At 56.9% G+C, this 22,787-nt stretch overlaps 1 protein-coding gene across 3 annotated transcripts in view; it reads right to left on the reverse strand.

Annotated features, from left to right (window-relative positions):
• The window catches only part of FYCO1 (FYVE and coiled-coil domain autophagy adaptor 1), a 1,135,599-nt gene that overhangs the window by 695,668 nt on the left and 417,144 nt on the right, over positions 1 to 22,787 (reverse strand). The gene's annotated exons all lie outside the window — the stretch shown is intronic.

The raw sequence follows: 22,787 nt of genomic DNA on the forward strand, positions 1-22,787 counted from the left end.
GGCCCATTCTCCACATTGTGTTTGCAGGCAACCACCATTTGTTTCTGATCGCTCGCTAGCTGTCTGTTATTAGATACGCTGCGTATTCTTTGGCTAACTGGGTCTGTTTTGGGGTTAGGAAGGATTGTGTGAGTTCGAACAGCTGTTTTTATATTTAAACTGTTTCGTCTATTTGGTGTTGGATTTTGCGATTTTATTTTATTTTTTATTGTGGTGATGTTTTGTGTGGAAAATGTCTGCCATTTCCCCAGAACATACAGCAAGTTTGCTTTACATAGAGTAAAGCTTATTTTATGGGGGAAGAACAGTTTTTCATCAAAGCAGTTAAAGACATGAAGAATTCATTTGCTGTGCAAATGCTAGAAGTAGGTTATTTGTTGAGTAATACAATTCATACTGATGCCCTCTACAATGAAACTTCTAAACTGGAGGGTAAATCCCTACTCTGTCTGGGACTGGGAATGTAAATGGATAACCAAACACGAAAGAATGTCCCAACAAGAAAATATCTTTTTTACAAGCTCTAACAGTGAAAAGAATCGCTGTGTACTGTCTCCATATGTACTAGCGGGAGACCAAATCACTCCTAACTGTATGTATCTACTTGTTACCTAGTACGTTGACCTAATGGTGGATCTCTACCCAATGGGGGCCATGATTATATGTTTATTGCGTAACATATATTTGTGTGTCCACAAAGAGGCTCTCAAATATGTAGGAGCCCTATGTAAAATAATCAACCTGAACATCAGGACAAATATCACATATTTTATTTCTTTTGTTAACACAATTAAACTAATACTCAAATGACAATTTATAAGTACAAACAATTATTAGATAAACAAGATAGTCGTTCAAAAACCCTAACGACAGAATCAGTAGTACATAGAGTAAAGCTTATTTTATGGGGGAAGAACAGTTTTTCATCAAAGCAGTTAAAGACATGAAGAATTCATTTGCTGTGCAAATGCTAGAAGTTGGTTATTTGTGGAGTAATACAATTCATACCGATGCCCTCTACGCTGAAATACTGAAGCATGCAAACTTTGTGCTTACACCCCAGCAAATTCTGAGGAGGTGTCACAAAAAGCAATAACATTGTACAAGCTTCATGTATTAAGAACTCAGCACGTTTCTTAGATACTTAGTTTATTAGATTTTCGAAACAAAAAAACAATACAAACAACGAGTAAGGAACATCAAGCAATGAAGAACACAAAAACAATGTATCGTCAGCAGTGAACAACTCTATATACATGGGGGGTGGGGGGGTTGACCTTAAACATGCAGTACATTAAAAACACAGCAAATGTCAGAATATTTATCCAGCTTACTCGTAACCTGAAAAGAGACTTTCTCCCTACTAGAAAGAACTGACAAATTGAATTGAATTGAATTGATTTGTTGATTTATATAGCACTTATACACAATTTGTTTCAAAGCGCTTCAGGGAGGGAGAGAACATGGGAAAATACAGTTAAATTCTTAAAGTCCTTGAAACAATACAGCATGTGAATAATAACTATCGTAGTAAACCTGGCGACATTTCAGATAGTGCAAGTGCATGGAAACAGATAAGGAAAAGAAGGAGACAAAACTAGCAGTAACATTACTATGCCTGGCGACAATTGATGTAGTGCATGAAGTATACAAGAGGAAGAGGAACAAAACAAGCTACTGTCAAAATAGGTCAGAGACACATTTTATAGAACGGGGGAGAAGACAAGGAGGGAAGGAGGGGAGACAGACAAGCTGCCATCAAAAGTCATGGGACAAATTATAAGAGTATGTGCACATGACAATGAACGATGGGGGTGGGGAGGAGGGGAGGGCAGGGAGGCTGGGAAGCCAGGCATCTATGATTACTATGCCTTACGGAAATTGGGATAGTGCCAGGCTTAACAGGAAAAAGAAAAAGGAAAAAGGAAAAGGGGGCATAGGGGAGAGGAGGCAAGGTGGCTGCAAAAGGCAGCTATGGATGTACTATACCTTACCGCAGTTGAGGTAGTGCCAGAGATAACAAGGAGGAGGCAAGGGGGCGGGGAGGAGGGAAGAATAGGAGAGGAGAGAGAATAGAGTGGGGTGAAGAGTAGGAAGGAGGCAAAAAGAGGGGGATTCAAGGAGGAGGGAGGGGGCATACAGGCAGTTCACAAGGGGCATCAGGGGCACAGAGACACTCACGGGAGGCAAGGGGAGCACACAGAAACTATGGGGGGCATGGGGGACACACAGACAATCACAGAGGGTAAGGGGGAAAATAGAAACTCATGGGGGGCACACAGACACTCACAGGGGCACGGGGCATACAGAAACTCATAGGGGGCATGGGGGCACACAGACACTCAGAGGGGGCAAGGGGGCACACAGAAACTCAAGGGGGGCATGGGGGGCACACAGATACTCATGGGGCAAGGGGGCACGCAGACACTCATAGGGGCAAGGGGGCACACAGACTCACGGGGGCGTGGGGGCACACAGACACTTACGGGGGACAAGGGGGGCACACAGACACTCACGGGGGCAAGGGGGGCAAACAGACACTCACAGGGGCAAGGGGGCATACAGACACTCACAGGGGCATGAGGGGCACACAGACACGGGGGCAGGGGGGCACACAGACACTCACAGGGGGCATGGGGGTACACAGGCACTCATGAGGGCATGGGGGCACCCAGACACTCACGGGGGTCAAGGGGGCACACAGACACTCACAGGGAGCAAGGGGGGCAAACAGACACTCACGGGGACAGGGGGGCACACAGACACTCACAGGGGACATGGGGGGCACACAGACACTCACGGGGCAAGGGGGCACACAGACACTCACGGGGGCAAGGGGTGCTCACAAACACTCACGGGGGGCATAGGGGGCACACAGACACTCACGGGGGACATAGGGGGCACAGAGACACTCACAGGGGCAAGGAGGGCACACAGACACTCACAGGGGGCACACAGACACTCACAGGGGTAAGGGGGGGCACACATACACTCACATGGAGCAAGGGGGGCACACAGACACTCACAGGGGCAGGCGATCAGGCATACTGTGTTGGACAGGGGTAGACAGGGCTGAACTTTCTGACACAACCAAAACATGCAGAAAGGTTCCCACCTCCCTCTTGCAGTTCTGACAGGTGTCATCAAGGCTAAGCCTACATCGCTTCATCCTCCAGGGAAATCGGTAAATACAGTGAGAGATCCTCTGCTGGGTGTATCTCAAGTCCAAATCTACCTTGAACCTGGAAGGACCTGCACATCTATGACCCTGCTCCCCATCAGAAAGCACACCACCCAAAGCTGAGCACCATGTAACCATACCATGCTCGGTCAACAAAATATTTAATGTTAGGACCACAGTTCTACTTTTTAAAATAATTGATATGAAAAGTCAAGGTACTACTGGCCTTTAACATATCTGGAAGAATGCCAAACTTGGCATTTGAGCTGCTTGAAAGGTATTGTTTGTACCTGTAACGGATTTACGACACAGCACACTCCAGACAAGGACTCTTTCCACTGGCAAGGAATGGGGCGCACAATAAACACGCTTTTTATCTTTATTGATTTTGTATTCTACTTTGGGACCCAATCCGTCTCATACCCACCTTAACAAACATCCTTTGTCGCAATGGACTTTGAACCAGACTGGTGTGTAACAATTAAATATTTATACATTTTTAGAATTCAAATAAAATCAAGCAAATCAAAATTAGGGCAGCAGCCACAGCGGTGTGGCTGTACTAATGCAAAGTCTTACAGTAGAGTTAATTCAACTTTCAACAAAAGATACCTATACCGTTAATAGAAAATAGACACACAATCACTTTTCTTCACAATCACATATGACACATAGGTTATGCACTCCCCCTGCAACACTTCCCCCAAACCCAAACACATGCTGACTAAATTCTGTGTGTATGGAAATCAGTGGCAAGGAGTCAGAAAGAAGAGGGAAAAATCAGATTGAAAATCCAACCCACCACCCCAGAATGGGAGGTCAGAAATGAAAAATTAAAACCTTCAAAATAAGCAAAATGGGATAGTCAGATTTTACTGGTTACTTATAGATCAATTTACACTTGCGATAGGATCGCTAGGACAGAAATTCGTGTGTCTGCACTAAAGAGACAAGGGAGCTTACAGGCTACTGAGCAGGGCACTAAAGCAACGTGAAAACAGGTGAGAAAATCGATTTTGGGAGGAAAACAATGCAACAGAATTCACATGCGGCAGAATTGCAATTTCTTATTTCACACAGGCTTTAAACTGGCAAACGGGTAAGAAAATGGGCTTAGCAGTCATAATCGGAAATCGTTTTTTGGGATGGGAAACAAAGGCACAGAACAGATAGGCTACTGAGGGGAAGGGATGACTATAGGATGATGGTATGTTTTTTTTTATGGGAAATGCAAGTCGGATTTTTAAAGAAAAACAAAATCAAAATCGGTTTTGTTAGCACAATGATTAGTTCTACTGAGACTATATTTTAAGGACTATAATTGTTAAAGAAAGGCACGTGTCATGAAGTAGTTGGGTTTGAATTGCAACCAGTTCACCGTGAATCTCTTTATAGGGGAATTAATGTATTTATTTCAAATGATACTAGGGACTTACACAGATAACTGGAAGACATAGAATAGGGATTTTTAATAGGATTTGAACAGGATGCAAGGTAAAAGGAGCTGGATATGCAGTTTTTGGGTACTGGGTGGTAGAATACTTACAAGGCAAGCTTGATTTTGGTAATTTAGACTGCCAGCAAGGTCTCTGGACAGCGGGGTCAAGGATCTGATCGTGGGCACCGGGGTCTAGAGATCTGGTTACTGGGTCAGCTGGGCTCTCCTGGGTGGGAACAGCTGGGCAAGGTCTGGTCACTGTGGGCAGCAGGATGGGTCAGCTGGGCAAAGGGTCTGGTCACTGGATTCTCCTAAAGGGGATCAGCAGTTTTTCTCCCTGGATTATGGGTATGCCTGGATCTGAATAGGTGGTTCTGCCTGAATGTGGATAGTGGGATGTATTTCTGCTTTCCTGGATCTTGGGGTCTGGTTTTCAGTTGCTGGTCCCTAGTGTTTCCCTGTCTCCCCCTTATATAGGCAACGTGACATCAGAGAATGTTACAATCTGGGCAGAAGTACTATGGACTTACCCCTCGATTGGGATAGGCCAGGCTACGGGTGTCCCCTCCTCCCTCTGGGCTGATTGGTTCAAAGGAAGTGACATCACTTTAGGTGGGTGCAATTTATGACTCCCTTTGTCTCACCAGCCTATTTTTTACAAAAATAAGTTATGGAACAAAAACTTACAGGGTAATTCATAGAAATTCGCACAAAAGTGGCGCACGCGGCTGGCGCACAGCATGCCCTTGCGAATGTCTGCGCCAGCCGCATGCGCTAAAATCGATTTCCACGCACAGCGTATTCATGGATTTTCGCATCCAAAACCAGCCGTGGCGCAGCGTGGCACAGCGACCCTGCAGCAGCGCCAGTTACGCCCCCAAGAACGCCCTCGCGCAAGGAAAAGCCTTCAAAATCCCCAAATAATCGCAAAGGGCTGCGCTAACCCTGGACCAGTTCACAGGGCTGGCAAACAGCAAACGCCAAGCAGGGAACGTGTATTTCAGTGGTTCGCGGGAAGTTCCACACGTGATTGTCCTGTGTACGTGTGCATCAGGGGTGCATGGGAAGTAACACACGCAAAAGCAGCAGGGTACGTGTATTTCAGGGTTGCGCGGGAAGTATCACATGCAAAAGCAGCAGGGTACGTGTATTTCAGGGGTGCGCGGGAAGTATCACACGCAAAAGCAGCAGGGTACATGTATCTCAGGGGTGCACGGGAAGTATCACACGCGATTCCATCAGGGTACATGTATTCCAGGGGTGCGCGGGAAGTATCACACGCAAAAACAGCAGGTTACGTGTATTTCAGGGGTGCGCGGGAAGTATCACACGCAAAAGCAGCAGGGTACGTGTATCTTAGGGGTGCGCGGGAAGTATCACACGTGATTCCATCAGGGTACGTTTATTCCAGGGGTGCGCGGGAAGTATCACATGCAAAAACAGCAGGGTATGTGTATTCCAGGGGTGCACAGGAAGTATCACACGCGATTCCATCATGGTACGTGTATTACAGGGGTGCGCGGAGAGCACCACACGTGAATTGCACGTGTGGGTCCTCCCAGGTGTTCCCTCTACACCCTCCACGGCCCCTGCAGGTGGCCCATACCACAGGGGCCTACCCTGCACATGTCCTGCAGGCACCCCATCCACCATGGCCATGCCCCACAGCCAACCCACATGTCACCTTGCACTACTGCCCACCAACGCATGTCCCCCTGCACTCCCAGCCACCATGGGCAGCCTCCACCAGGCCCCCACACATGTCTCCCATTACCCCCACCCCCCAGCAGTGCAGGGGCAGCCTCCACCAGGCCCCCACTCATGTCTCCCACTACCCCCACCCCCCAGCAGTGCAGGGACAGCCACCACCAGGCCCCCACTCATGTCTGCCATCACCCCATCCCCCAGCAGTGCAGGGGCAGCCTCCACCAGGCCCCCACTCATGTCTCCCATCACCCCCACCCCACAGCAGTGCAGGGGCAGCCTCCACCAGGCACCCACCCATGTCTACCACCACCCCCACCCCCCAGCCACCAGGGGCAGCCTCCACCAGGCCCCCACTCATGTCTACCATCACCCCACCCCCCAGCAGTGCAGGGGCAGCCTCCACCAGGCCCCCACCCATGTCTCCCACCACCCCCACCCCCAGCAGTGCAGGGGCAGCCACCACCAGGCCCCCACTCATGTCTCCCATCACCCCCACCCCCCAGCAGTGCAGGGGCAGCCTCCACCAGGCCCCCACTCATGTCCAACTCATGTCTCCCTGCACCCCCACCCCCAGCCACCAGGGGCAGCCTCCACCAGGCCCCCACTCATGTCCCCTATCACCCCCACACCCCAGCAGTGCAGGGGCAGCCTCCACCAGGCCCCCACTCATGTCTACCACCACCCCCACCCCCCAGCAGTGCAGGGTCAGCCTCCACCAGGCCCCACCCATGTCTACCACCACCCCCATCCCCCAGGGGCAGCCTCCACCAGGCCCCCACTCATGTCTTCCATCACCCCCACCCCACAGCAGTGCAGGGGCAGCCTCCACCAGGCCCCCACCCATGTCTACCACCACCCCCACCCCCCAGCCACCAGGGGCAGCCTCCACCAAGCCCCCACTCATGTCTCCCATCACCCCCACCCCCCAGCAGTGCAGGGGCAGCCTCCACCAGGCCCCCACCCATGTCTACCACCACCCCCAACCCCCAGCCACCAGGGGCAGCCACCACCAGGCCCCCACACATGTCTACCACCACCCCCACCCCCCAGCAGTGCAGGGGCAGCCTCCACCAGGCCCCACTCATGTCCAACTCATGTCTCCAAGCACCCCCACCCCCCAGCCACCAGGGCAGCCTCCACCAGCCCCCCACCCATGTCCCCTATCACCCCCACCCCCCAGCAGTGCAGGGGCAGCCTCCACCAGGCCCCCACTCATGTCTACCACCACCCCACCCCCCAGCAGTGCAGGGGCAGCCTCCACCAGGCCCCCACTCATGTCCAACTCATGTCTCCCTGCACCCCCACCCCCCAGCCACCAGGGGCAGCCTTCACCAGGCCCCCACTCATGTCCCCTATCACCCCCACCTCCCAGCAGTGCAGGGGCAGCCTCCACCAGGCCCCCACTCATGTCTACCACCACCCCCACCCCCCAGCAGTACAGCGGCAGCCTCCACCAGGCCCCCACTCATGTCTCCCAGCCAACATGTCACCACAATGTAGATCCCTGGCCCTTATGGTCAGCCTCCAAATGGCAAACACCCACCCGAGTATTGCATCCACCCCCTTAGAAATGGCAAAAACATGACAGAAGCCCAATTGCAAATTTGGAAATGAACACATGTCCCTCACATACACCCAATGGGTGTCAGTGAATGTCAAAACCCAAATCATGATATGCATGAAACCAATGAGATGATACTACACATTGAACTTTGAAGAAAATATATGTATTAAAAGCAACATAAATTGAATCAAAAATAAACAAATAATAATAGAAATTTTTAAAAAAAATAACAGCAGGTCCATGAAATAATGCTAAACCACAAATCATAATGCAAAGGAAAGGTGTCCAAAGTCACAGTACACAAAAGTAAATCCAATGGAAAATTAAAATCGAAAACCATTGCTCCATGGCGAAATCATAATAAAAATTGAAAATCCAAAAGTCAACTATGTACAGATAAATATCCAGGGTCCATGATCCCAACCGAAGAAATTAAACCTATTTAATAACACTACCTTAAAAAATTACAATATACAAAAATGTGGCCCATTGTCCAAAAGGTCCAAAAAAAAAGCTAAACCAAAGGAAACCTAACACTAACTATATAACTATTTACAAGGGTAGCGGGCTAGTCCGACGGCTCACTTCGGGATGTTCCGGGCCAGGGCATCATCGAACTCCTGGTCAATGTCCCCGAGCCTCCTCCATGGCCCCGAGGGTCCGAAGGGCTGTCCACATGTTCCCCCCAAACTCCCTAAGGATTGCCTCGAGGCACTCGGCACGACTCAGGGCCATCTCCATGGAGGTATCCGCAGTGACCATCGTGAGCCGTGCCTCTTCCGCCCGCTGCCGCTCCGCATCTATGGCGTGGCCCAACCGCTGCCACACGGAAGACACTTCCCGTCCTGGGTCCTCCTGCCCTCCGGCCGATGCCTGCCCCTCCGATGTGGAAGGCCCCGAGCCATCATGGCTCCCACCACGTTGCTGCTGCTGCTGCGGCGCCTCTGCCTGTGCACTGCCTCCTGCTGCCTGCACATCCTCCGCTGGCTGGGGTGCAGTCGTTGATGTGGCCACCCCTGCTGGACGTCCGACTCCCGACTGTGGCAGGGATGCCTTCTCCACCAGCCTGGCCGCACCGTCAGAGGCAGCTCCACAGGGCACCCAGGTGACTGATGGGTGGGAAGATGGCACGGAGGACGACTGGCGCATAGGGGGTTCAGTTGAGGAGGGGGGTCTGAGCAAGCCCCATCAAACGGAGGAATCCGGCCTGGGTCACCTGTCCCAGTAGGCTGACGCGGTCAACGAGCCATTCGAGATGACGTGCAGTCTCCTCATGAAAAGACTGCAGCTCACCTCGCATGGCCCGTTGACGCAACGTCACACCAGTCAGGACAGGCTCAACCCGGACCCGGATAGCCACGTCCGCAGGCAGAGGAAGGCCAGTTGTCGTGAGCTCATCCCCTGCCTGAAAACGGGTCTGGACGTAGGCATCCCTGCTGGTGCAAGATGATGCAGTGACAGGATCAGGGACAGGATTGCACACAGGCACCTCCGCGGTGACCTGTGCTGCCTCCTGTCCCTGGTCCTGCACTGCACCACTAGCACCAGTGGAATCCCCACCTCCAGACTCCGTCTCTGTTGCTTGCACGGCCTCCTTCTCCACCAAACCCCCCACCGACCTGGATGACTCCGTGCCATCTTCCCCCGTTGGGCCCTGTGGGGTCCCAGCTGCCCCTTCTGCTGCCGAGGAGTCCAACTCCGACCTCCGCCTCTTGGACCTCCCCCCGGGAGCTGCAGCCTTGGACGCGGCACCGGACTCCTCACTCCCGGACGAGATCATAACCTGGGAGGGGAGCCGGGCCTTGCGTCTCCGGCTGGCGGTGCGATCCCCGCCGCTGTGCTCCACAGCACCTTCTCCGCCCTCTTCATCAGTTGACGCTGCAGACAGGGAGAAATAAAACACAGGCATCAGGGCACTGTGCAATGGACACATACACACATGACAGTTGCACATGAGTGGCATTGGCAAACCTCAGACATGGCATCACAATCGGCAACACACATGTCATTTCAACTTGCACACATGAGCCATACCACAGCCACATCGCAACTGCCAGCACCATCCATACACATACAACAGCATGAGCAGGCAAAGGTGAGCCAGACATCACATGCAACACAGGGAGTGCACTAGACATGCACGCACACCACCACACTTGCATGCATGTGTACACCTCAGCCAACTGTCGCAGTGTTCCGATGGGCATCCATGTCACATCTGCCAATCAGGCTTCCACATCCCGCTGTCACATGCATCCATGTTGCATCACTGTTGCACCCTTGTCAAATACACACACATGCACATGTACACAGTGCTGATACATGCAGCTGAAAACAACATACATGCGTGACATCACGAACATGCCCACTTACATACACATTCATCCAAACATGTGTGCCCACACAACTGCATTTGGCATGCAAGCCTACACACACAAGCACCATCCATGTCTGACACATGACAGCCCTCGCATGTGTTAGCCTCACGGCCCTGTACACCCCCACCCATACTGGCCCCATACAAACAGATGTGCAACCGGCACACTACTGGCACATCACCACACGCACAGCTTACAATCATGATGCATGTACACTTACCGCTCGACTCCAGACGGGTCTGCCCCTCAAGGACCTGGACGTGGAGCGCTGGGGATATGCGTTCCAGGACACTCATCTGATCTTCCGACAAGTGGCCCCTGCGCCCCTTAGCATCCGCTGCCTTCACGAGGCGCCGGGCCTTGTTCAGGGTGCTGGACCTGAAGTCCTCCCAGCGCTTCTTGACATGTTGGAAGTCGCGGACTGACACCCCCTCCACGTTGATGGCAGTCACGATGTCCGTCCAGATCCGAATCCGTCCTTCCTTGTCGTTGCGCACACTTCCGTAGAGGACATCATACTGCCCCAGGATTTGCTCCACCAGGACACCAACTTCGGTGGCACTGAAGCTGGTGCCCCTCTGCCTCTCTGGCCGGGGGTTGTCAGTGGTGCCAGATGTTGCAGTGCCCGACATGACAACCCCAGAGGCAGGAGTGGGTGGGCAACTGGGTCCTGGGGCTGGGCTGTGGAGCGATGGAATCCCAGTCGGGAGTCTTCGGTTCCAGCAGGGGTGGTCACAGCAACAGCACCCCTGGCTGATGTGCAGGCAGCAAATGGCAGGGCACGTGGTCAGCAGGCAGTTAGGCAGCAGCAGATGGCAGGTGGGAGCGTGCTCGGGGCACTATGGGGCAGTAATTCGGCCTTCTGGGCAGGAGCGTGGTCTTCCGTGTGCTTACGCGTGGCCAGCTTGATACAGAGTGATTTGGCACGTGAAAATCCTGCACGTCTGCGTGTAAATCGAGGAAAGGCCCTTAGCGCGTATGCACGTCTGTGACGTGACGCGCGCGGGTGTTTCCCTCATTACACGTGATGACAGAGCACACGTGGATTTCCACCAATCGCGTGTGGAACTTCCTGCGCACCCCAGAAATACACGTACCCAGGCCAATCGCTTGTACGCACACTTCCCTCTGATTACACGCGGTGACACTCGGACGTGCAGTTTTACCACGTGTGCTCGCATATGCGATTTCATTGGCCCAAAGGCCACCATGCGCAGCTGTGACGTCACGCGCATGGACGTAGAGAATGGCGCGTGTAAAAATGAAGAGATACACGTCCGAGTGTCAAAGTGCGTAATTGGTGGAAATGGCCTCATCGCGTATGCGCGTCTGTGACATGTGTATAAAAGGTACGTGTAGAACGCCATTTCCTTGTACGTGCTTTTCGTGGAGAGCGAGTGGGTGAAATCTGTGCTTCTTGTCGGTTCACACGCGATTTACTTCACGGCGTTTCCAGTTCGTACTCCCTGTTACCTCTGACAGCTTTTTCTCTTTTCCTCTTTTTCCTGGGCCTGTTTCCTCAAACAGCGTTCCCTTCTACTGTTGTCCTGTCTCCTCAGATAGCGTACAATTCTTCTTTTGGCGGGGGTGTTGCCAACGCGCACACGCGCATATTTTTCACGCTTTTGTTCCTGGCAGACGGTGAGTCGCGCACGTATTTAACATCTGTGCTTGCCCCATGTGTCGCGTACCCCTTCAGAGGTCATTCTAGGCTGCGTGTGACACGCATACGTTCATTCTTGTGTTTCTGGGTGCCACAGCGTAGTGCAGGTTTATTTTTCCACGCACGTGGTCTAGGAGGGGTTGCGTGCACCTTACTTCCCTTTTTTGGGGTGCCTGTGCGTTGCGTGACCCGTCATCTTTCCCCAGGGGTGACATACAGCCTTGCTAGAGCACTAGGGTACGATTACCATCTGGTACCCAACCCCTTTGACCCCCAATTGCCCAGGACAATAGTTCACATCGACTCCCATACGCACAATAACATTAGTGCCATGGCTGGGAGGCGACCAAGCCATAAGGGTGGCAAAGGTGGGCGAGCCCCAAGTGGTGGCCGTGGTGGATCCAGGAGGGGACGTGGCCGTGACTTGCAGGGTGCCCCTAGCCCCCCATGTGTGGAGGAGCAGTCAGGGACACCCATGCCCCCCCCTGGTTGAGGTTAACGTGGCTGACACCATCCATGCTCAGCCCTTGTTGGACCAGCCCACTGTGGAACCAGACCTGGCACAGGGTGACTCCATGGCTGACTTCCAGGTCAGCAGGTCTAGGCCACGTGCGCCGGTGAACGTTGGTGTCATCAGGCCACGTGGATCAGGGGCAGCTAGGTCATCTGCTGCCCCGCGTAGGCAGGCTGGGGAGGCTGCAGGGGCAGCTGCGGCTCCATCCACCCCACTTCTCACACACCCAGCCAGGACAGTGTCGGTCCAAGTCCATCATGCTGACATTCCCCCTGACACCATCACACTTGAGCTAATGCCTGCACCAACTCCCATGCTGAGTGTGCAATCCCACGCTCCTGCCCCTAGTGTCCAGAGCGGCGTAGGACACTCAGGATCCCCACCACCTTCCAAGCGGAAGAGGAAGAGTGCTCGTCCAGTAGAGGCTGATGCCCCAGACACGGCTACACAGTCCGGCCCGTCAAGGAAGCCCAGCTTCAATGAGGACGAACTGAATGCACTTGTAGAGTATGTGTCCGCACATGACCGCGAAATGGTGATTGTTGCAGGATCCAAGACCACACCTGACAAAGTCAGGCACACTGGCAGACCATTGCAGACATCATAAGTGCCCTTGGAATCGTGAGGCGCACAGCTAATGAATGCTACAAGCGCTGGAATGACCTGAAGCGCAGGGCAAAGAATAAGCTGGCCTCAATTCATGCCGCAACTCTAGTGACTGGAGGTGGGTCTCCAGCAGACGACATAGAACTCACTCCACATGAGCAGGTTGCTGGGACCTATGTCACGGAGGAACAGATCCAAGGCGTGGGAGAACTGGCAGATTACGAGGCATTGTCCGGTGAGTGCACATGCATGTGTGTGGCATGGTGTGTGTGGGAGTGCTTCTGTTTGGGTGCCAGGTGAGGGTGTGTGGGCCTGAGTGGTTCGGGTCACACATGTGCCTCTTCCTATACATTCTTGGCACCAGCATTTGGGTATAGCAGCATCCCTTCTGCCAACATTAGACATTCAGCCCAACACCACGCCAGTTACCCTTGGAGTGTCATCTTGCCACAACATTGTTGCTTATTTACCTCTATTTATTCAGGCAGATTGTTTGCATACCACCACTTTTACTCGGGATTTCTCAGTCCTATTGTCACATGTCTGACATGGCTATGGTACAGTGGATTGGCTTAGTTTCCTGGACATGATTAGTTTAGACATGTCCATGTGCTATAGGACCATTTTGGACTGGCAGCTGCAGGTTAAACATTTGAACCATTTCAATGAAAAAATCAATTATATAAGCAAACTGGACTGAATGAACAATTGGTGACCTCCTCTCCCTCTTCACTTCATGGCTAGGGTACATGCCATCTGTGTGATGGCATGTGTATTTGACCTGCCAATCACTGGCCAATGTGTGATGCCAATGCTAGGCAGCATACAGCAAATGTGTTCATCTTCCATCTTGGTGTCATCAATGTGTGCCATCTGCCTCCCCGTCACACGCAGTGACGGTGCATGCATGGGAGGGTTTTAGTCATGTGGGACATGTGTCAATCAAGTACTGTTTCTGTAGCCTCTCAGCCCTAATTGTGTGCCATAGTGCTAATGTCTATTCCCATTTGTTTTCTTTTATGTCTTTGCAGGGGATGACGCACTTGATACTGCTGGGGTTGTGGAGATGGTGCAGACCCAGGAGGGGTCTGAGGGTCGACCGACCACCAGTGAGGGACGTGGTGTGGTGGTGGGTGAGAACCCACAACTGCTGCAGGTCGTGCTCTGAAGGGGTGTCTCTGGCTGCACCTCCCCCGAGCTGTATTCAAGTGTCGATTCGGATGATGAGACCTATGTGCCGTCGCAGGTGAGTGTTCCTGGGAGGGATTCTGTTCTGTCCGACCCACCTGCACCAGGGTTAGAACCCTCAATGGGGATGTCAGTGTTGGCAGGTACGCCTTTGGTGGTTACGGATGCAGGGTCACACTCTGCGACATCTGATCCTGTTCCTGGGCCAGCAGATCAGAGGGGGAATGCAGTCCTGCAGCCTCAGGCAGTGCCGGCACAGCAAGGCGCAGCTCGCCTTGCCCCAGACAGGTGTGGTGCCCGCCGACGTGGGGGCCGTCAGCCACCTGGCAATACAGCATGGGAGCAATCCATATACTGTATGGCAACCCAACAGGCAGCATCATCAGAGATGATGGCTCAGGCCATGGATAGGGTGGCCACTTCCATTGTCCCCCCCGAAAGGCTGATGGAGCGACTACAGCAGGCAACCGACTCCATCTGCCAGTCACACAGGGAGGACATGTTGGCGTCCAACAGGGACAGGCGGGCGGCACTGGCGACTCTGCAAGAAGCCATCTCCATAGAGTCCCAGGGCCACAGGGAAGCCCTGAGGGTAGAACTCCTTCACCTCAGGATGACTCTTGTTGAGCTTGAGGCTTCAACAAACAGAAGGACAGAACAGCAGCTGGAGCGTGTCACCCGTACACTCTCAGCTGAGATGCAGGCAACTAGGGCGGAGGTCCGGGCATCCCGTGAGTTGTTGCATGGGGACCTCCGCACACTTACCATCCAGAACGAGACCTACCACACCCGCATGCTTGCAGCCATGGAGGAACAGACTAGGGCTTTGCGTGGGCTGCCTCCCATAGTGCCACCACCTCCTGATGCAGCTGCAGCGGGTGAGGAGAGCGACAGCAGTGATACTCCCACAATAGGGTAGCCGTGTAGGCCATGAGCCCATGGAGGTGTTTTTTTTCCGCAAGATCCACACAGGTGGGTTTTGGTGTGCACCCTGTCCTCGGACCTCCTGGGTGGCCTCCCCCACCCCCCCGGGCCCATTAATGGCCATTTTTTTTTTTTTTTTTTTGGGACAGTGTGTTGCCTTGTGTGGCTCCCGTGGGCATACGCTGCATTGTGGCTCGGCACATGCAGGCTTGTCATGGATTTGGTTCAGATGCTTGGGTTTTTGTCAAATACACCCCTCCTGCTTCCCGTTTCCATGTGCTTGCAAAGGGTGTGCCCAAGTGACATTGACGTACATGGTGACATTGGACTCCCATGAGCTGTGTGGGCAGTCTGTAGTCAATACTGTGTATACATTCATAGTGCATATTGTTGTTGTATTGTACACTGCATGGTGTATTGATATGTGCCTCTGCATCCATCTCATCCTCCTAATTTGCAGGTCCATTCCTCATGTCTTCACAATGCGGTCCACCTTGGAACTGGAGTCCATGTTGTAAGCAGTGCACCTACACTCTTGCGTGACGCTAGCACTGTATACTTGGAAGTGTTCGGAGGGCTGTCATCATCAGGTGGTGAGGCGGCTAGCAAATTTTTAAGTCTGTAATGTCATGTTTAAGGTAGGTTGGAGGTTGTGCAGGTGATTGGTATTCCTGGTAAGTATTTGGTAATGTGGGTTGTAGGTCCTGCATTACTGTGAGCATTTCATGTGGGGACATGTTTCCATTAGGGACACTGTAGCTGGTGACACTTGGGGCATGTTGTGGGGATTCATTTCTTTCCTCTCACATTGCATGACATGCAATGTTGTGTTGTGTGGCCGTGCCGGGGAGGGGTTGGGTGACATGGCACTGTTTTCATGTAGTATTTTGCGAGTGGGTATTCATTTCTGCAGCATGGAAGTGTCTTTTGATGACACTGCATTGGTGGTGTTTGTGTAGGTAGGGATGCACACATTGTGACACTTCCACATGAACACTCTTAGGCTGCTATGGTTCTGACAGTTGACTGTCCCTTTGTTCGTCTTAATTGTCAGGTTGAGTCATCATTGCTTATCATATGGTATGTGCCAGGCCTGTGTGCACTCCACTGGGGTGTGATTTCTATGTGAAGTAATTAGCCACCAACTGCGTAAGGGCTGCCTCACCCCGTGCCCTCTTCCCTCCCATGCGCAGCGGGCGTGCATGTGGTTGGGGATGTGGGGGCACCACCATGTCCACAGCCAGGCCCCGGCGTGTTGCAACATTGTGCAGGACACATGGTGCCACTATGATCCTGCACACTACTGGGGGCGCATATAACAGCTGCCCGCCAGAACGGTCAAGGGAGCGAAAGCGTGACTTGAGCACTCCGAATGTGCGCTCCACTATGCCCCGGGTTGCAATATGGGCTGTGTTGTATCTTACCTCTGGAGGCGTGATGGGGTTCCGAATTGGCGTCATCATGTGGGTGCTCAGAGGGTACGCACTATCCCCTGGTGAGGAGGTGATGGGTATCATTAGTGGGGTAGTGACATAACTCTGCATCTGACATGCATGCATGTGCAGTGGCATTCATACTCACCAAGCAGCCATGTATCGCCATGCCGCCCAGCTTCTAGGTCCCGGCTTAGGGTAGACATTCGGTAAATGAATCTGTCGTGGGTGGACCCTGGATAGTTGGCATATACTGAGGTGATGATTCCCTTAGCATTACATACTACCTGCACGTTGATGGAATGCCAGTGCTTGCGGTTCCTATAGATGTGCTCAGATGCCCTGGGGGGACATAATGCCACATGGGTGCAGTCAATGGCACCTAGCACTTTTGGGAATTGTGCCACACCGTAGAAATCGAGGGTGGCAGCCTGCCTTTCTGCAGGTGTCCTGGGCAGGTATATGTGCCTACGGACTGATGGGCGTGCAGTGATGATGTTCAAGACCTGGTGTAGGCAGCGTGACTGCGTGGCCTGTGACACCCCACCCACTATGGCACTTGTCGGCTGAAATGATCCTGTGGCCAAGAAGTGCAGTACATTGAGGACCTTCTCCAGGGGGCTGAGTGCTTGGGAGCACAGGGTGGGTGATGTGAGGTCATCCTCCCACTCACTGACCAGGTCCAGTATTATGTGTGGTGGAAACCTGTACCTCCCATACACCTGGTCATCAGGCATCCCAAAAAGGCTGGTTCTGGGAGTGAAAATTCGGGCCCTCACTATCCTCCTCCTCCTCCTTTGGTAACCCACGGCCACTGCTGCTAGGAACGGTATATTCATCCTGGCGTATGAGCTTGTTTGTTGTTTGCGCGCACTTTTATGCTGCGCGGGTCGACGTACGCCTGCTTCATGCTGGCGTACGTGTTTCAGGATTGGACCATTTATTTTTCGGCACGTCGTAGGCGAACGTGTGAATCTTCCTGCCCACCCCAGGAATACACGTAGCACGCTCTCCCAGGCCCAGTCGCGGGTAAATATTCCCGCCCACCCCTGGAATACATGTACCCCACTCTCACAGGCCCAGTCGCGTGTGGAAGTTCACGGGCACCCCGAAGTACACGTACCCAGGCCAATCGCGTGTGGAACCTCCCGCGCACCCCGTAGTACACGTACCCAGGCCAATCGCGTGTAGAACTTCCTGCGCACCCGAAGTACACGTACCCAGGCTAATCACGTGTGGAAGTTCCCGCGCACCCCAAAGTACACGTACCCAGGCAAATCGCACGGCTGGGGGGTGGGGGTGATGGAAGACATGAGTGGGGGCCTGGTGGTGGCTGCCCCTGCACTGCTGGGGGGTGGTGGGAGACATGGGTGGGGGCCTGGTGGAGGCTGCCCCTGGTGGCTGGGGGGTGGGGGTGGTGGTGGACATGGGTGGGGGCCTGGTGGAGGCTGCCCCTGCACTGCTGGGGGGTGGGGGTGATGGGAGACATGGGTGGGTGCCTGGTGGAGGCTGCCCCTGGTGGCTGGGGGGTGGGGGTGCAGGGGAACATATGTGGGAGCCTGGTGGAGGCTGCCCCTGCACTGCTGGGGGGTGGGGGTGATGGGAGACATGGGTGGGGGCCTGGTGGAGGCTGCCCCTGGTGGCTGGGGGGTGGGGGTGCAGGGGGACATGTGTGGGAGCCTGGTGGAGGCTGCCCCTGCACTGCTGGGGGGTGGGGGTGATGGGAGACATGGGTGGGGGCCTGGTGGAGGCTTCCCCTGGTGGCTGGGGGGTGGGGGTGATTGGGGACATGAGTGGGGGCCTGGTGGAGGCTGCCCCTGGTGGCTGGGGGTGGGGGTGCCGGGCCAAATGAGTTGGACATGAGTGGGGGCCTGGTGGAGGCTGCCCCTGCACTGCTGGGGGGTGGGGGGGTGGTAGACATGAGTTGGGGCCTGGTGGAGGCTGCCCCTGCAGTGCTGGGGGGTGGGGGTGGTGGTAGACGTGTGTGGGGGCCTGGTGGAGGCTGCCCCTGCACTGCTGGGTGGTGGGGGTGATGGGAGACATGAGTGGGGGCCTGGTGGTGGCTGCCCCTGCACTGCTGGGGGGTGGGGGTGGTGGGAGACATGAGTGGGGGCCTGGTGGAGGCTGCCCCTGGTGGCTGGGGGTGGGGGTGATGAGAGACATGGGTGGGGGCCTGGTGGAGGCTGCCCCTGAACTGCCGGGGGGTGGGGGTGCAGGGGGACATGTGTGGGGGCCTGGTGGAGGCTGCCCCTGGTGGCTGGGGGGTGGGGGTGGTGGTAGGCATGGGTGGGGGCCTGGTGGAGGCTGCCCCCGGTGGCAGGGGGGTGGGGGTGATGGGAGACATGGGTGGGGGCCTGGTGGAGGCTGCCCCTGCACTGCTGGGGGGTGGGGGTGGTTGGAGACATGAGTGGGGGCCTGGTGGAGGCTGCCCCTGGTGGCTGGGGGGTGGGGGGTGGGGGTGGTGGTAGACATGGGTGGGGGCCTGGTGGAGGCTGCCCCTGGTGGCTGGGGGGTTGGGGGGGTGGTAGACATGGGTGGGGGCCTGGTGGAGGCTGTCCCTGGTGGCTGGGGGGTCGGGTGATGGGAGACATGGGTGGGGGCCTGGTGGAGGCTGCCCCTGCACTGCTGGGGGTGGGGGTGCAAGGGGACATGTGTGGGAGCCTGGTGGAGGCTGCCGCAGCACTGCTGGGGGTTGGGGGTGATGGGAGACATGAGTGGGGGCCTGGTGATGGCTGCCCCTGCACTGCTGGGGGGTGGGGGTGGTGGGAGACATGAGTGGGGGCCTGGTGGAGGCTGCCCCTGGTGGCTGGGGGGTGGGGGTGGTGGTAGACATGGGTGGGGGCCTGGTGGAGGCTGCCCCTGGTGGCTGGGGGGTTGGGGGGTGGTAGACATGGGTGGGGGCCTGGTGGAGGCTGTCCCTGGTGGCTGGGGGGTCGGGTGATGGGAGACATGGGTGGGGGCCTGGTGGAGGCTGCCCCTGCACTGCTGGGGGTGGGGGTGGTGGTAGACATGGGTGGGGGCCTGGTGGAGGCTGCCCCTGGTGGCAGGGGGGCGGGGTGGTGGTAGACATGGGTGGGGGCCTGGTGGAGGCTGCCCCTGCACTGCTGGGGGGTGGGGGTGCAGGGGGACATGTGTGGGGGCCTGGTGGAGTTCGCCCCCGGTGGATGGGGGGTGAGGGTGGTGGTAGACATGGGTGGGGGCCTGGTGGAGGCTACCCCTGGTGGCTGGGGGGTGGGGGTGCAGGGGGACATGTGTGGGAGCCTGGTGGAGGCTGCCCCTGCACTGCTGGGGGGTGGGGGTGATGGGAGACATGGGTGGGGGCCTGGTGGAGGCTGCCCCTGGTGGCTGGGGGGTGGGGGTGCAGGGGGACATGTGTGGGAGCCCGGTGGAGGCTGCCCCTGCACTGCTGGGGGGTGGGGGTGATGGGAGACATGGGTGGGGGCCTGGTGGAGGCTGCCCCTGGTGGCTGGGGGGTGGGGGTGATAGGGGACATGAGTGGGGGCCTGGTCGAGGCTGCCCCTGGTAGCTGGGGGGTGGGGGTGCAGGGAGACATGAGTTGGACATGAGTGGGGGCCTGGTGGAGGCTGCCCCTGCACTGCTGGGGGTGGGTGGGTGGTAGACATGAGTGGGGGCCTGGTGGAGGCTGCCCCTGCACTGCTGGGGTGGGGGTGGTGGTAGACATGAGTGGGGGCCTGGTGGAGGCTACCCCTGCACTGCTGGGGGGTGGGGGTGATGGGAGACATGAGTGGGGGCCTGGTGGTTGCTGCCCCTGCACTGCTGGGGGGTGGGGGTGGTGGGAGACATGAGTGGGCGCCTGGTGGAGGCTGCCCCTGGTGGCTGGGGGGTGGGGGTGTGGTGGTAGACATGGGTGGGGGCCTGGTGGAGGCTGCCCCTGGTGGCTGGGGGGTGGGGGTGGTGGTAGACATGGGTGGGGGGCCTGGTGGAGGCTGCCCCTGGTGGCAGGGGGGTGGGGGTGATGGGAGACATGGGTGGGGGCCTGGTGGAGGCTGCCCCTGCACTGCTGGGGGGTGGGGGTGCAGGGGGACATGTGTGGGAGCCTGGTGGAGGCTGCCCCTGCACTGCTGGGGGGTGGGGGTGATGGGAGACATGAGTGGGGGCCTGGTGGTGGCTGCCCCTGCACTGCTGGGGGGTGGGGTGGTGGGAGACATGGGTGGGGGCCTGGTGGAGGCTGCCCCTGGTGGCTGGGGGGTGGGGGTGGTGGTAGACGTGGGTGGGGGCCTGGTGGAGGCTGCCCCTGGTGGCTGGGGGGTGGGGGTGGTGGTAGACATGGGTGGGGGCCTGGTGGAGGCTGCCCCTGGTGCTGGGGGTGGGGGTGATGGGAGACATGGGTGGGGCCTGGTGGATGCTGCCCCTGCACTGCTGGGGGTGGGGGTGGTGGTAGACATGGGTGGGGGCCTGGTGGAGGCTGCCCCTGGTGGCTGGGGGGTGGGGGTGGTGGTAGACATGGGTGGGGGCCAGGTGGAGGCTGCCCCTGCACTGCTGGGGGGTGGGGTGCAGGGGGACATGTGTGGGGGCCTGGTGGAGGCTGCCCCTAGTGGCTGGGGGGTGGGGTGGTGGTAGACATGGGTGGGGGCCTGGTGGAGGCTGCCCCTGGTGGCTGGGGGTGCAGGGGACATGTGTGGGAGCCTGGTGGAGGCTGCCCCTGCACTGCTGGGGGGTGGGGGTGATGGGAGACATGGGTGGGGGCCTGGTGGAGGCTGCCCCTGGTGGCAGGGGGGCGGGGTGGTGGTAGACATGGGTGGGGGCCTGGTGGAGGCTGCCCCTGCACTGCTGGGGGGTGGGGGTGCAGGGGGACATGTGTGGGGGCCTGGTGGAGTTCGCCCCCGGTGGATGGGGGGTGAGGGTGGTGGTAGACATGGGTGGGGGCCTGGTGGAGGCTACCCCTGGTGGCTGGGGGGTGGGGGTGCAGGGGGACATGTGTGGGAGCCTGGTGGAGGCTGCCCCTGCACTGCTGGGGGGTGGGGGTGATGGGAGACATGGGTGGGGGCCTGGTGGAGGCTGCCCCTGGTGGCTGGGGGGTGGGGGTGCAGGGGGACATGTGTGGGAGCCCGGTGGAGGCTGCCCCTGCACTGCTGGGGGGTGGGGGTGATGGGAGACATGGGTGGGGGCCTGGTGGAGGCTGCCCCTGGTGGCTGGGGGGTGGGGGTGATAGGGGACATGAGTGGGGGCCTGGTGGAGGCTGCCCCTGGTAGCTGGGGGGTGGGGGTGCAGGGAGACATGAGTTGGACATGAGTGGGGGCCTGGTGGAGGCTGCCCCTGCACTGCTGGGGGTGGGTGGGTGGTAGACATGAGTGGGGGCCTGGTGGAGGCTGCCCCTGCACTGCTGGGGTGGGGGTGGTGGTAGACATGAGTGGGGGCCTGGTGGAGGCTACCCCTGCACTGCTGGGGGGTGGGGGTGATGGGAGACATGAGTGGGGGCCTGGTGGTTGCTGCCCCTGCACTGCTGGGGGGTGGGGGTGGTGGGAGACATGAGTGGGCGCCTGGTGGAGGCTGCCCCTGGTGGCTGGGGGGTGGGGGTGTGGTGGTAGACATGGGTGGGGGCCTGGTGGAGGCTGCCCCTGGTGGCTGGGGGGTGGGGGTGGTGGTAGACATGGGTGGGGGGCCTGGTGGAGGCTGCCCCTGGTGGCAGGGGGGTGGGGGTGATGGGAGACATGGGTGGGGGCCTGGTGGAGGCTGCCCCTGCACTGCTGGGGGGTGGGGGTGCAGGGGGACATGTGTGGGAGCCTGGTGGAGGCTGCCCCTGCACTGCTGGGGGGTGGGGTGGTGGGAGACATGGGTGGGGGGTGGGGGTGGTGGTAGACATGGGTGGGGGCCTGGTGGAGGCTGCCCCTGGTGGCTGGGGGGTGGGGGTGGTGGTAGACATGGGTGGGGGCCTGGTGGAGGCTGCCCCTGGTGCTGGGGGTGGGGGTGATGGGAGACATGGGTGGGGCCTGGTGGATGCTGCCCCTGCACTGCTGGGGGTGGGGGTGGTGGTAGACATGGGTGGGGGCCTGGTGGAGGCTGCCCCTGGTGGCTGGGGGGTGGGGGTGGTGGTAGACATGGGTGGGGGCCAGGTGGAGGCTGCCCCTGCACTGCTGGGGGGTGGGGTGCAGGGGGACATGTGTGGGGGCCTGGTGGAGGCTGCCCCTAGTGGCTGGGGGGTGGGGTGGTGGTAGACATGGGTGGGGGCC

Source organism: Ambystoma mexicanum, chromosome 5p (genome assembly GCF_040938575.1).
Source record: "Ambystoma mexicanum isolate Mex_15411 chromosome 5p, UKY_AmexF1_1, whole genome shotgun sequence".
In the NCBI taxonomy this organism is placed as follows: Eukaryota; Metazoa; Chordata; class Amphibia; order Caudata; family Ambystomatidae; genus Ambystoma; species Ambystoma mexicanum.